This window comes from Puma concolor, chromosome D4 (assembly GCF_028749965.1).
Source record: "Puma concolor isolate L17-30 chromosome D4, mPumCon1.1.hap2, whole genome shotgun sequence".
NCBI lineage: Eukaryota > Metazoa > Chordata > Mammalia > Carnivora > Felidae > Puma > Puma concolor.
This window is the reverse complement of record NC_141679.1, coordinates 23,166,405-23,183,230: the sequence shown is the minus strand read 5'-3', so window position 1 is coordinate 23,183,230 and position 16,826 is coordinate 23,166,405.

Below are 16,826 nucleotides of genomic sequence, written 5' to 3'. Positions count from 1 at the left end.
TTAAAAAAAAACATAAAAACTGAAAAATAGGGGAAGAAAAAATGAATAGGTACAATGAATACTAAACAGTTACAAAGTAGATATTAATCCAACTATATTTAAAAGACCACTAAATGGAAGTGGTCTAAATTCACCAATTAAAAGACAGAGAAAACTGTCAGAGTGGGTAAAAAGACGAGACCTAATTATATGTTGTTTATAAAATACCCACTTTAAATATAAAGGTATAGATAGATTAAAAGCAAAAGGACAGAAAAAAATGTACCTGCTAACACTAACCAAAAATACATGCATACATACATACATAAAAAATAAAAATCAAGAGTAATTATATTAATTTCAGATAAAGCAGACTTCACAAGAATGAAAATTATCAAGGATAAAGAGGAGCATTACATAACAGTAAAGAGGTCAATTCTCCAAGAAGACATAACACTCCTTACCATGTACACATGTAACACATAGCATCAAAGTATGTGAGCAAAAACTGGTAGAACTTGTAAGAAAAAATGGTTTAATCCATTGTTATGGTTGGAGATTTCAATAGCCCTCCATCAGAAATGTCTAGATTCAACAGGCAGAAAATCAGTAAAGATAGTTGACGTGAACAACACCATCAATCAACTTGATCTGCCATTTATAGAATACTTCATTCAACAGCAGAATACACATTTTTCTCACACTCACATGGAACATTCACAAGATGGACCACATTCTGGGCCACAAAACACACCTTAACAAATGTAAAGTAGAAATCACACAAAGTATGTTTTCAGACCAGAATAGAATTAAACTAGAAATCAATTACAGAAAGATAGCTGGAAATTCCAAAATGTTTGGAAATTAAATAACACACTACTAATACATGGGTCAAGGAAGAAATCTCAAGAGAAAAAACTATTTTAAACTAAATGAAAATTAAAATACAACTTAATCAAAATTTGTAAGATTCAGCAAAAGCAATAGTTGGAAGTTGATAACTTTAAATGCAACTATTTGAAAAGATTTAATATCTCTGAGGGACTCTACTTACCTGATTGATGTCTCTGTGTTTCCAAAATATTGGCAAACACGGATTCTTCTTTATGTAGCACAGCACCAGAAGAAGGACCCCCACCCCACACAGGAGGGCAGGAATGGAAATACCTAACAAGTTGAATTGAATTTCAGCCATAGTGCACTAAGGTGTCTTAGACGAAGATGGTTCATATCATTGGCAATGTATTGCTGCCTCAGGCAGCTGGGCATTGAGAGTACATGTTCTAGACTAGAGTTCCAAGCCAACGTTACAGAGCTTTAGCTTAGATACCAAAGGTTCTTGAGGGTGGGGGAGGGGACAACGTAAGAGAGAAACTCACATGCAACCCTTCACCCACCATCCAACCCAGCAGATCTGTCCATCCTTCCATGGCCCTTCAGATGCCTCCAACCTACCTTCTAACTCCACCTATTCACCACATATATTTACCTTAGTGAAATCTTCATATTCCACCTGTTACCCTGATATTACCTGAGACCCCTTTTACTGGTTTGGTGATCTCCCTTTGGACCCCACATCATCCCCAGAGATCTACATCCCCAAGATCTACTCTGCCTTCAGCTGCTGTTTTCCCCAGTAGTGCATTTTTACCTTTATGAAATGAGAAACATACTCAGAAGCAGCCCTACCCCTCATATTTCCTCAAAAGAATCCATGTTTATTTATTTTGAGAGAGAGTTGAGCAGGCGAGGGCAGAGACAGAGAGGGAGAAGGAGAGAGAATCTCAAACAGGCTCTCTGCAGAGCCAATGTGGGGCTCAAACTCATGAACCGTAAGATCATGACCTGAGCCTAAACCTAGAATTGGATATGTAACCGGCTGAGCTACCCAGGAGCCCCTAGATGGTAAGGTGTTTAAGTGGGCTTTTGCACTTTAATCATAATCACACCTGCCAAATGACAATAGTGCAACTTGGGTGAGGGGTGTGTGGGAAGTTATATTGTTCTAGCTGCTTTTGTGCATGTTAAACATTTCTGTAGTAAAAATCTTTAAAAAAAATAAAAGAGGTTGGGTGCCTCATAAGGACAGGGAGGGGGGCAGAAGGAGACCTGTCAAGGGAGGATCAGTCCATCAAGACTATAATTTAGCTATTTCTCAATAAAGAGTAATTCCTTTTGCACTGGGAAGGAGAGAGGAATAGGGAAATATTTTTGGAAGATTTTGTTTTGTTGTGTTTGTTGTGTTCTGACGAAAAGCTCCCATCTCACAGATTTCTAGTTCCTCTGTAAACTGTGGTCCAGCACATCTGCTGGGCCAAGTAAAGGTGGCCTAAGTTGAGAAAAGTGAGGAAATTTAAAATACATTTGAGTAGAATTGGGAAGAGAACAGACTAAGGAAATAGTGACCTAACTCCATTTGTTTTGTTTGCATGTAAACCTGGGATAAGTATTTGTGGGGTGGATGAATGATTTCCAGATACTGCTGGGGCTGAATTTCTTGTGGCATCAGTAGACTCAATTGTGAGATTTCCAGTAGTAGTCAGTAACTTAGAAAAAGACATTTCTGGAAAAAGCAGAGAGATGACATTTTGCCAGACAAGAAGGGTTGAAGGGGATTGGATGGGGGCCATTTGTACTAGAGCCTTTTTCTTTTTTAATTGAAGAATAGTCGACACACAATGCCACATTTGTTTCAGGTGTAAAACTCTATGCTGTGCTCATCACAACTGCAGCTACAACTATCACAATTCCATTTTGACTGTATTTCCCGTGCTGTACTGGGGCTTTTTTTTGTATGTATGTTTGTTTATTTTGAGAGAGAGATAGAAAGTGAGCACAAGTGAGGGAGAGGCAGAGAGGAGAGACAGAATCCCAAGGGATCCCTGATGCGGGGCTCAAACTCATGAACCACAAGATCATGACCTGAGCCGAGATCAAGAGTCTGCTGCTTAACTGACTGAGCCACCCAGGCAGCCCTCTACTAGAGCTTTATAATGTTGGTTACCTTATAGATGATCAGGAAGACAAGACCTTGGTAGATAGACAAGAAGTTGGAAAATGAATCCTGTGGAGTTGATAACAGGGGACATATAAGCTGGAAGGATAGGAGGAGGAGGTGAAAGGACACAATATCAGACTGTAGTATTCCTGATGGCAGAAGTATTCCCAGTACTAAGTTCTACAGGGTGGCAGTAACTGCACTGGATGGGAAGTAAAGGATGCTAAATTGAGATTATGTAGGAACTGGAAGGCTGCGTTATTGGTATATCTACATAGATGTTAGAGCCTCCAGTACCTTCTCACTTCTTCATGTTCCCTGCTCTGGACCATATTCCATCTATTGTCACTCTCAGGCTCCCCATAGACTCTGAATTCTTTCTGTGACCTTAATGTTCAGATGCTGCAGGGTCAATGGCATAACCTTGGACAAAAGGATACCACACTTGTATCGTCCTTAAAGAGGGCTTTAGCAGTGTTTTTCTTTTAACACTGAACAACCCAACCACTCCCATTCAGAGTTCACCCCCCAGTGGGATCCTCTGGTTACAGATTTCCAAATAATGATTAAGCCACTGTAACACTAACTGTGAATAAAAAAAGAAAAAAAAAAACAGTGGCTTAATCATTATTATCTGAAATCTATACCTGTCTTTTATCCTGCTCAGATACACAAGACTTGCTCTGAAGGTTATAAAACAGTTGATGACAGTTAAGGTGAGGACTACTATACATTTTCACTAAGGCTAACCTATAGGAGACAGAGCCTATCTCCTAAAACTGCATCAAATGGGCTTTAGGAGCACATGATCTCTATTTCTCAAGACATTCAGGGTATTGGTCCCTTGAAGCAATCAGCAATAGCTGAACTAACACAAGCCCTGAATTACCCAAAACCTATGCCCCCAACACAGTACACAGAACAGACGTCAGTATTAGAGAAATATTTATTGGGAAGAATCAATACTCTTTACAAGGTATTTGGGGAGAGAAATTCCACCCCCCCCCCCCGGAAATTCTGGAGAAGGGTTTTCTGTCTAAATGATAGACACAGATCTCCGAATACCGTGCCTTTAGCAGTGGTGAGAGTGGCTGGAGGCCCCTGGCCAGCTTGATGCCTGCAGGTGCAGTGTGGGTGGGGCACAGGCTCCCTGTGGGGCACAGACAGGCGATGGTTCTGACACAACAGCTGGCCCTTAAGGGCCACAGCTTCCTGGGGGTGTCTGCCCTTGTCCCTGGTCTGTCTAATACTTGGAGAATGGCTGTGGCCTACAAAGACAGCTTCTTGGTGACAGGACTTGGTATTTCTCTCTTTACAGGAGGGAGCCCTGTAGCTGAGAGGAGGCCCCTGGGCAGGCTGTGCCTGGGCCTGCACTTGTGCTTCCTTCCGAGGTTTCCCAAACTTGGCTGAGGACAGAAGGGGCTGTTGAGGACAGGCGCTATCTGTAGCATGCCGGTGCCCCATCTTCTCTTCTAAGAACTTCCCAACATCTTTCCTGAGTTTCTGAGCTTCGGTCCTCCCAGTAAAGGCAGCTCTACCTTGAACCATGCCTCTGCTTTGCACACATGGCAGGATGCCCTTTTCCTGGGAGTTTTCTTGTCTTTTGCACTTTCTGCCAGGATTCAGCCATTGTAAAATAGCCTTCACTTCTTTTCTAAAAAGGCTTTCAGGGGGAGGCTGACCCTTCTGTGATAGGGTGCGGGAGGAATGGCTCCCAGGCTTCTCCGCCAGTGCCACGTCCCGAGGAGGGCAACTCTTCCTTATAGGCTGGGATGTCCCCAACCCTGCATTCCCTCCACCAAACTCTTGTGCTTTGGAACACGGAGGGCTCACTGTCTCTGTAGCTGGTGGGAGATTCTTGTGCTGGTGCTTCCTTAAGACACGCTTAGGGACCCAAGTATCCTGCTGCTGTTCTGTACTAATTCCTGTGTCCTGCACATGGACGTGAAGCACTTGGGAAGCTCCCATGTCCCCACTGGAGTCCTCCTGGTCATGAGTCAGGGAGGCCTTGGAAGTCAAGGGGGTCAGGTCGTTGTCTTTGCTCTGGGCCCAGCTCTGCTGTCTTTGCTCCAATTTAAGCTTTAATTCCTTATACAGCCGTTCTGTTAAATTAGGATCTTGGGGAATTGATGTGTTTGGTGGGTGGCTTTTAATGGTCACGGTACGTTTGTCCTTATTTGCATTCACATTTATCATTTGGGGGCTTCCTGGCTGGCTGGTTGTCAAGCTATCTCTAGGTTTTGATTGACGCCCATCTAGCTCCTCAGCCCTGAATAACTCCCTGGACACTTTGGGCACAGAAACAGGTTCTGTGGTGGATTCACCACCATTTTGCCCTGTTGCATCTTGACTCTATCGCTGGGATTTACGGTCTTATCCTTTGGCTCACGCCTGGTGCCAGCTTGCCTTGCAGGCTGCTTTGAGGGCCATCTGTTGGCTGGTACAGTCTGTGTCTGACTTGCTTTGCCTATGCTGCTATGTCTGATAGGTTGAAGAGTCTGTCTGCCATCCTTCATTTTCTGAACTTCCTCTGCAAGCCCATGGTTGATAGGACGCGGTGATTTTGCTGGGATTCCCTGTCCTTCCTTGCCCACAGTTGAGGTGGCAGGGAGCGAATGATCCAGGATGGGGGCTGAATTTTCCATTTTGTCTCCATAGAGACTTAGAGCTTCCTCTAAGGGATTTGAAAGCCCCAGATTTAGATTTGGGGTCCCAAGATGGCATCCACCCAGGAAAAACAGAGAATTGTTGTCCCAGTGTTCTCAATTAAGTCCCAAAATTCAGGTGAATGGGACTAGCTCGGGTCATAAGAACACCCTTGAAATAATTACTGGGAACCAGAAAATACTGTTGCCCTGATCTTAGCCAGTGCTACTCAAAGTGTGGTCAATGGGCCAGTACTTGTTCCCACATTTTTGTCAGCGTCTGCACCAAGTATAGAAATTGAGGATGGTTAGAACTTTCTATTGCAATTTTACAGAGTAGTAATAAAATCCAACGTTTGTATTTTGTTTGTCTTTGTTTTGTGTGTCATTGTTTTCGTGATTCATTTGCATTGTATCTTAGGCAAGTATCAGCCCAGAGTACATGGGGAGCAGGGGGAGGAAGCAAACTGGTCCTCCACCACAGAAAGTTTGAGAAACTGTGGTCTAATTTGCATGCTCCACCTTGAAGTCTGGGAGGGAGTCAGCATTCTGGAAGCACACAGGGAGACTTGGGGAGATCTTTCCCTCATGCCATGACAGGGGGCAAAAAAATGTCCATTCTAATTGTGGGACCTAATTTGGAGAGGGAAGAATACTCCCAGACTTCCCTTAGCACTGTCATTTTCTCATGCCTTCTTTCATGTTGACCTGTCCTATTCAGAGTCTCTGGTAAGAATTTACCCTGTGTAAGCTCTGGATATGGCCATTTTAATAGGCTAAACATTACATGCACCTTCAGCTTCCCTGCCCGTCAGAAAATTTTTTTTGTTTATTTTTGAGAGGGAATGAGAGAGAATGCAAATGGAGAGGGGCAGCAGGCAGAGAGAGGGAGATGCAGAATCCCAAGCAGGGTCCAGGCTCTGAGCAGTCAGCAAAGAGCCCAATGTGGGGTTTGAACTCTCACGGGCTGTTGAGATCATGACCTGAGCTGAAGTCAGACACTTAATCGACTGAGCCATACAGGTGCCCCTCCCATTGCAACTTTAATTACTAAAATCAAAGCCTCTGAATGGCTCTCCTAACCCATTAAGAGAAAAAGAACTTTGAGTGAGACTAACACAAGGTAATTACTAAACTAAGCCGAAATCCTTTGCCATGCTCTTGGCAATGAATTATGGAAACTCCAGAGCCCCATAAGAGGTCTAAAGGGGCAAAAAATGTTCACAACAAATTTCAGGGACCTTGGTTTCTCATTAAAAATACATTTTAGAAACCGTTTTAGGTTAACTTGCTAGGGCAGTTGTATGGCAGGGGAACAGGGGCAGCACTTCAGCAAACTGCAGCTTTCATTTCTCTCTTAAAATGGAAACAATAAAAACACAATTAAAAATAAAATTAAGAAAACATAATCCGAAAGAGTATTTTGATTCTTTTTCTAATTAAAGCTCTGCAATTAAAGTTTTGCAGGAGAGCCACCTGTGTTTTTAATCTCCCTGTCCACAAAGGGCTAATACAGGCACAGGATTTGAGATTGTCTCCTACACTCAGAGCTGGAAAGGACCTTGGAGAACCTTCTAGTCTGGCTATCTCATTTTACAAATTGGAAACTGAGGCCAAGCAGGGTGACTTGTCTCCTTGGTCCTCTCTTTCATGTATGTGTGTGCATGTGTGTGTGCATGTGCGTGTGTGTGTGTGTGTGTGTGTGTGTGTGTGTGTGTTCTCTCAGAAGGCTTGGAAACTTGGAGCCTGCACAGTTTTAACATAATTCACACATTCAATATGGGACTTTCTTTCCAGGGCCTTAACTCATCTTCTACTATGAAGGCAGTGCTGCAATAAGCACCAAATTTTACCCAGTACTGCCTCAAAATGTGTGATTTTGGGGGTGCCTGTGTGACTCTCTCAATTAAGTATCTGACTCTTGGTTTCAGCTGAGGTCATGATCTCACCATTCTTGGGATCAAGCTCCACATTGGGTTTCATGCTGATAGCGTGGAGCCTGCTTGGGCTTCTATCTCTCTCCCTCTGTCTCTCCCCCATCTTGCATGCATTCTCTCTGTCTCTCTCTCTCTCTCTCAAAATAACTAAACTTTTAAAAAATGTGCTTTTCTTTTTTGCCTAAGTGAACTTACAAACAATTGAGATAGTAATGATTTTTTGTGAAAATCTAATGGAAATACAGTGTGTGCCTTCACCCCTCCTGCATTAAAATAAATTGAATGTAACATTCCTTCACGACCCAAGCTTAATCTAATAAACTGCTGTGGTACTCCAGAGGAGCCAGTGCAGAAGTTTCCGCATGTAGACACAAATGCACATTGGCCCCAAAACCTACCATCATAAAAAAAATCCACCACTTAGAATTTAGTGGATTACTTCTTTTTCATATAAATGCAGTGATTGATTATAAAATACACAGTTCAAAATTGACCCAAGAAAGAACAGGCTTTCGTAGGTCACAAGACCACCCTTGAGAGTTAATGTAGATTAGGTCAACCCTTGCGGGGATTAGGGAGAGAATCACAAGGAGGAAGTGGAACAGAACTCATGTTGGTCAGTACTTATCATGTGCCCCAAACTTTCACTCATTCCCTTTAACTATAATGTGAGGGAAGAAATATTTTTCTCATTTTACAGATAACAAAACTGAGGCCCCGAAAGATTAAATACATTGCCCCAGGCCACAGAGCATAAAGCAAAAAAGCAAGGTTATGACCAGAGCTTCCTATAGTCCCGGGCCTGCACCTTCGCTCTGCAGGATAGTGTTTATCACTCTTTCTTTTATTCTGCTCCCTGAGGCCAGTCATTGGATCCTTGATTGTTGGGTTACATCTACACCAGATATTTAGGGGCAAAAAGAAGGGAATTCAATTCGATTGGCTATTTATACATTTAAATTTCTCAAGTGAAGGAGGCACCTGAGATAAAATATCTTCATTATTATTTTAGATTAATTCATTGACTCTAATCTTATCTGTGCTCTATAGTCACAAACATCAAAAACTGATTGAAAATGTGCATAAATTCATACATAAATGAATTATACATGAATTCATTATAACCCTCATAATGATTTACACAAAATCCAATTAACATTCTATGAAACTTCGGGAGAATGTGACGAAATTCTGATGTTCACAGGAAGAAAAATAGATAAGATGATCACAGAAAATTTTGAAGGAGAATAAGAGATGGAACTAGCCACACTAGATATTTAAATATAAGACTATATAATTAAAATAATCTACTGAAAGAAGAAAAAAATATACAGTTACAGAACACAGACTAGCTAGTCCAGAAATTGATTTTGTTCCATATAAGAATTTGCTAGAAAGTAAAAATGACACCACCAGAAAGGAAGAGCTATTTCATGAACTTGTAAAGGAATAACTCAGTAGGAATTTAAGTAAAATAAAATTAGTTTAGATGCATTCCTAATAATGCATAGCAAAATAAATCCCAGATACATGAAAATATTAAATATTTTAAAATTAGCCTTTTCCACAAAAATAATATAAAAACAGGGTGGGGGACAAAACAGAAGAGACTCACAAATATGGAGAACAAACTGAGGGTTACTAGAGGGATTGTGGGAGAGGGGATGGGCTAAATGGGGGAAGGGGCACTAAGGAATCTATTCCTGACATCATTGTTGCAATATACGCTAACTAATTTGGATGTGAATTTCAAAAAAAATAAAAAAAATAAAAATAAATAAATAAATAAATAAATAAATAAATAAATAAAACAAGTTAAAAAAAATAGCCTTATCCAACTGTCCACTCAAACAAGGTGTAAGTTACACCTGGAAACTGAAAACCCAGGATGACTTCCTAAGCTTCAAATCCTTTTAAAAAATCATAAAGCAAAAGACCCAGCTGTTCAGATTACATAAAATTGAAAACTGTTAGAGGGGGAAAAAAAGCATAAACAACTAAAAAAGCAGATTTGGAAAATTATATTCAGGAAATTTGGGAAAAAGCATCTTTAGAAAGGCATTATTTTATAGCTATTACAAGAAAGAACATTTTCATATTTAAAATTTGTTGATGCATATTTTCTGCCCATAGCCTTTGTTCAGGGCAGCAGAATTAATCTCCTTAAACCCCATTTTCTTATGACGTTTCCTTGTTACAAGAGTTTAGGGATTCTGTCACTTACCATTCTCTGATCTCAGCCATTTTAGAAGATATATACTCGACATATCCCTATACCAGCTGCATCTGATATTTATTTAATAATTTTCTTTAAATCAACTCTGTTTCACTTAAATAAACTAACTTTGTTCTAACCAATAATTTCTGTGAAATTGCTGTTAGATGTGATTAAAACTTAAATCAGTAAACTCTGGGCAAAGCAGATGACCCTCCAAAACATGGGTGAGCCTCATCCAATCAGGTGAAGGACTTAAAAGGAAAAACTGAAGTCCTCTGAAGAAGGAATTCTGCCTCCAGACTGCCTTAAGATTCAAGACTGCAACATCAACTGCTGCTGGAATTTCCAGCCTGCTGGCCTGCACTGCAGATTTTAAACTTGCCAACTACCACACTCAAAAGAGCCAACTCCTTAAAACAAATCCCCACTCTTACGCCTCTGTCTCTCTGCCTCTCTGTTTCTTTCTGTTCTCTATTGCTCTGTATGTGGGTGTGTATATATACACATCCCATCCTATTGGCTCTGTTTCTCTGGAGAACCCTGAGTAATAATACACTGACCAGCCTTCAGGAACACTGACTTTCCAAATCACATTCAGATGTCTTGGCCTGGATGCCAATGCTTACCTTAACCTAGCTCCTCCTTCCTAGTCCACATTCACTTCGTGTGACTTTCCACTGCACACTGCTTTACTCTAGCTGGTCACCTCACATCTTTGTTTGAGCTCAGCATTCTGCTGAGGATACCTTGATTTGCCAGGCCTCCCCTTCCTGCCTTCAAGGCCTGGAACAGTTTCCACATGAGGAGCTAAGGAAGAAATAAAAACTGGAATAATATTCTCACACCTAGAAATATGTAAAACCAGCTTTGTCAGGTAAGATTTCATCTCACATGCCAGGTCGGACTAATTGGTGGCAGTTACCTGATTTTAAGAAGGATTCGGGGGCTCTCTCTTTCTGAAAGAATGCAGGCATCTATTAGTGATGTGTGACAGTGGAAGGGTGAGAAGGGCCAGAGTGGTAATGAACTTGGTACATAACTGCCATCTCTGGCTTACTTATTAAGGAAACTGGCAAGACTATTTTCCTGGGCCCTTTCCAATGCCTTTTCAAAACAAAGCATTAGATGTATAAATTTCTTACAAAAACTAACCTACATTCTAGTCATTTCCTGTATTTACATATGTAGGGAAAGTCAACAAGAGCATTGAAACAAAGGAAGGAGTACAGAGAACAGGCTACAGTTGCCTCCCAACCATCTCCTTTTTCACACGGTACCAAATGTTAAGAGAGAATTTGCCTGCCGAGATGAGTGAGTTTGGGAATACAAACAACCCAAGATGCCAGTGCAGCTATTCGTTGACCACTGCTGCCCAGCACCCAAACACTGGGACATCCTCATAAAATACCTTCGGGAGATCCTTAGGTATGAAAATTCTCTTGGGGCAGCAAAAGTTGCACTGGTCGCTCCCCCCACATCCCTGTCTTCCCATCCCTGAACTGCTGAAATGAGAACAGAAGCAACCCTTTGCAGCACATCAAGATCAAAGTAATTGATACAGATCTTCCTGAAAATCAGCCCAACCTGTCCTAGTAGAAAGCCACCATATGTCTGGTTTTCAATGGTTCCTTCCCACAGTCTTTAAGGTTGGGGTCAGGAAGCATGATTTTTCATACAGGTGGGTTAGGTTACTTTCATTCATTCTGGACTTGAACACTGAAGATACAGAGAGAAACTATATTAGTCCTCTGCTTTCAAGGAGCTCCTGGCTTAATTGATAGTCAAAGAATACACAGAAACCTATCTTAGACCAAGGTCAGCAAACTTTTTCTGTAAGATAGTAAATGTTTTCAGCATTGCAGGCCATGTGTTCTCTGTCGCAACTGCTCAACTACTATGGCTATCAAAACAGCCATAGACAGTACTTAAATAGATCGGCATGGCTACATTCCAATAAAAATTTGTCTACAGAGAAAGGCTGCTGGCCAGAATTGGCCTGTCATTTGCTAATCTCTTCCTTAGATTTATTAGACAAATTAGGACCCAAGTAGAGCATCTCTCGGAGGAAAAGGTTAAAAAAAAAAAAAGGTGGATCCATCTTTGGTCAGAATGGTTGCTTTAGTAATCAGAACCTCATTCCTTGGTGGTGATTTTTTTTTCATTTTTTAAAAATTTTATTTATTTTTGAGAGAGACAGAGTGCGAGCTGGGGAGGAGGAGAGAGAGAGGGAGACCCAGAATACAAAGCAGGCTCCAGACTCTGAGCTGTCAGCACAGAATCCGATGCGGGGCTCGAACCCACGAACTGTGAGATCATGACCTGAGTCAAAGTCGAATGCTTAACCCATTGAGCCACCCAGGTGCCCCCCTTGGTGGCAATTTTTAAAAAATTTATTAAAACTCCAAATATGATCTATGGCACCTCTTGAGACTATGTGAGGAAATAAAGTTGTTACATTTAATGATAGAATGGCTTTATTCATTTAAAAATATCTTTAATTCAAGACTTGCCATAGTTGTAATGTATTTAATGAGGAACAATTGCCAAGTATGAAAGTAAGGTTGTAGAAATCCACAGGGCAGAGTGGAGAAAGCCTGGAGGGAAATAAGAAAAGTCTTGCTGAACATGTGTAATGTAAATGTGCCACTGTCGTAGACAGAGTTCTTAATTTTTCAAATCATCATGGAATGTTGTAGAAAAACCATCATTGCCCCAAAGCCTCAACAAAGGTTCCCTTTCTCATTCGTGTGCCCTCCAGCAACTAGAAAAGTCATTGAGCAGTGGGGCAAATAAAGAAGTCTGGAAAAAATTGATGGAAGATGAGATAGTGCACCTAAGATTAGGTGCACTGATGTTCTGACAAAATCCTGGCCTTACCAAAAGAACTTGTTCCTGAGAAGCTCATGTGAGAACTCCACTGAATCACGAAGGCTTTGGGTAGATGGTACCACCAGTTCAGCTTGTATGACAGAGCAACTTATCTGCCAAAGTCCATTGCACTTTTCCTCACTGAAGTAATTAAACTTCGCCGTGTCCCAGAGATTAGGAAGAAAAGTACTCTTTGTTTTACTGTGAAACCAACATCCAAAGAGATTCAGCTTTGGTTAGTAGCACAATCACCGCCATCATTCACAAAATGACTTTCATTTCTAGATGTGACAAGACAAGCAAAACTGAGGAAGTGGCCTCCTGGCCAACCTCACTTCCATGTCACTGATGCTCCTGCTCTATCCCTAATACAAAATCTCCTTTATATTTAAATCCTATCAAAATATCCCAAAGAGGTCAGTTGATAAACATTAATATGTCTTTGACTCCCAATTAGGTATTTATCTACATTTTTGTTTTTTTAATTTTTTTGAATTTTATTTATTTAGAGAGAGAAAGATAGCGAGAGAGAGAGAGTGGGGGAGGGACAGAGAGATTGGGAGAGAGTCCCAAGCAGGGTCCACACTGTCACCACTCAGCCTGATGCTGGGCTCGAATTTATGAACCATGAGATTATGACCTGAGCTGAAATCAAGAGTCAAACACTTAACTGACTGAGCCATGCAGGTGCCCTTTATCTGCATTTTCAAAAAGGACTCTTAAAGTCCAAAGCATCACTACAGCTCTAGTATTGATTATTAATGGCAAAACCTCAAGCATCATGAGTGATAAAATGACTTTATTGGGCAAGGGAAATAGGTTCTTCTCAAACTAATGCTGACTAGTTTCCCAAACACTTAAGAAACAGTCTTTGTGGATTAAGACTGTAGTGGGTAACCAGCTCTCCATTCACCATATCAAATATGTTTCTCACAATTTTCACACAAACTGTATGTCGTCATAAGCTATCCACTGTGTTTGTTTAATTAAGTTTCTTTCTAAGCGTGTTTACAAAAAGCCTCACTCTCAAGAATCTGAAACAAAACAAGAACACACATCTTTTGGTTGCTCGTTCTATTTATTGTGTAATGCTAGATGCTGGGAACACTAAGAAATATAAGACATGGTTCCTGTGCTGAAGTAGTTTGCATGGTCAAAACATAGTGCTACAAATCATTATTTGATCAGTATAAAATCCCCCCCAAAATGCAATAACATACTTACCAAATTACTCAGTTTTTTGTTTTGTTTTGTCTTGTTTTCTGGTTTCCCACTGCATTTAGAATAAACACACAACATCTTAACAGAGCCTATGAAAACTCTTATCCTCTAGGTGACAGCCCTTTTCTCTGGCCATAAGTCCACTTGCTCTGTTTCCAGACCTACTATCCATCTTTCAATGCCTTCTTACCACACTCCCTCCTACCCCAGGGCATTTGAACAGAATTTCCCAAGCATGGAAGGTTCTTCACTCCACTCCCCCCACTAGATAATCCCTTTTTGTTATCAGCACTCACATTCCCACTCTGAATTATATGCTTTCATTGCCCCATATGCCTATCCTTGGTATTTTTCACTATAGCAAATCTTGTTTTCATTTCATAATTATTCTATTAATATATTCTCTTACCTCAAAGCTCCATGAAGGCAAGAATGATGTGTATTTTTAGTTTATCACTGAATCACTTATGCTTAGTATATAGGGGTCCCCTAGATATGTGTCTGAATAAATGGTGAATGAATAAATGACTATCTGGACTTACAGAAATAAACTAATTCACATATTTTTTAATAATAATCATTTAATATATAGTTATTAAAAGTTGAAAGTTCACTCAGCTAATATTTATAAAATCCCTACTATGTACCTGGCACTCTGTTAGACACTGTAATATAAATACGAAGTCACTATCCCTCTCCAAGTTGCCTACCGAGAGAGACAGACAAGTAAACAGGTCATTACATTACCATATGTTATGGGTGAGAGAAATCCAAAGTACTATGAGAACACAGAGGCAAGAATTAACTCTGCCTGGGCATGCTGAGTAAGACTTCTAAAGAAGTGACATTTGAGCTCTTAAAGAAGAAATAGAAATGCAATGGGTAAACTAGTGAGAGAAGGCATTCCGTGCAGAAGATGTAATGCAAAAAAAGTCAAAAGATTTGAAGAGGTTGGGATAGGCATGGAAAGTAAATCATTTGGTACTGCTGTAACTGAGATGTGTGGGATAGGAATGCCTTAAAATGGGGTAGGGACTGTACACTCAGGTACAGTGATGAGGACACAAGAATCTGAGGTAAGAACAACCCGCCCTCATGGGACTGAATGGTAGTTGGTGGGAGGTACTGAACAGAGGCTGGAAAACGACTAAGAAAGAGAAAAATACCTCCATGGGAATGATGGAGGACGTTTGGGAATCAGGGAGCACCCTGACTCTAATCACATTTTCAAAGTCCTACTTCCTAGGGCAGTGTTTCCCACATGACCCAAATGATAACAATCATATGGCTATAAAAATATGCATTCTGGGGACATATTCCAACCCCTCTGATTCAGCATCCTCAAACGAAAAGACTGGAAATCTGAATATTGCGTCAACACCTCAGGTAAATCTTGACAAATATTTTCAAAGGGAACTTCTATTCCACCTTCAAGTAAGGCTCACCACTCTTCCTCAGCACTGTCCCTTGGCCTGTCAGGCATGTGGCTGTCCAAGAAATATGAACTTCAATTAACAACATAATGATCCATATTTCCAATTTAACAATAAAATATAACTAGTACAGGGAAAATACAAGTATAAACACATCATTGGGAGAATTACAGAGGCTACTGGAGAAAATTTTCAGCTAATGATGTATAAAAGAGATACTAGACTCTGTGCAGAAGGAAGAAAGCCCATGAACATCTTCCATTAGTGCAGTGTCTGTGGGTGATTTCTTGGGTCTCCAAATCCATTTGCTTCTCCCCAAGTGACTATCAATTAAACCACCAGTTCAGGCCCCAAGAACGGTGTGACCAAGTGCAGAACAACTTTTGTGCTTTCAACACTCAGTTGTTGGGTTTTTCACTGGCAGAGAATGGAGACAGAATACTTAACTACATGATGCAGCCTAGTCTGAGTGGATCACACCCCTATGCTGGGGGAGAAAACAAACAGCTTTCTATGCTATTGAGGTATCAGTGTTGAGAACCTGAAGTGGCCATACACTGTAAGTGTCTGCATGGAAACCCTTCCTTTAGTCCACACATTTCCTGTGGACAGCCGGGTCACTGCTTGACTATCCATGACTGCAGATGTAAATGGAAACTTGAACCATGTCTAATGGAAAGCTTTTGCCCTTCTTGGGAATCCAGCTGGCTAACTGCCTCCCACCCCAGAACTCATTGAGCAAGACAAGGCAGTGGAACCTCTGGTGTGTATACAATTTCCTTCATGGTTTTAGTTAAGTAATCTCACATCACTATGCCCCATGATCCCCACCCACAATTCATTGCAATGCTTTTTAACCTGCATCATATAATACTATAAAAATAAAAGATGTTGTTAAGAGTTTGCTTGACAGTATATCAAACTCATTTGTTGGCATCAAGCCACATTTTTAAACAATATTTCATTTTTAAGTAATCTCTACTCCCAACATGGGGCTCGAACTCACAACCCCGACATCAAGAGTCACATGCTCCACTGACTGAGTTAGCCAGGCACCCTGGTATCAAACCATATTTAAATGATAGCCTTTTGTTCCAGTGGGAAAATATGTACAATCTGTTGTTTTTGTTGTTTTTTTTTTTTTTTTCATTTTTAAGCTGGATTCAGTGAAGCTGAATTTATAATAGGCACCCCATTTGAGACAACAGCAAATTGCAGGGAGGGGAAAGTTTGTTCAAAAGCAGACCTGAGAGGTAAATACTGCCACGTCTGTATTTCATCTTTCTTCCCTAATGATACCTGAGGTAAGACAGGATGCTCTTCATAAAAGGTGACTCACTTTCTAAAATGTTGTACTGCTGACCTGGTAAAAGAGGTTTTGGATAAGGAAGCAATGACAGCTGGGAGGGGAACAGAGTAATTCCTGGGTGTCACTGAGCTGCAGACCAATTTCTACAAATACCAGAACCTGTACTCTGTAGGCCAAACAGTGTATTTAAATGAAGATGCCAAGGAGAGCTGGGTATT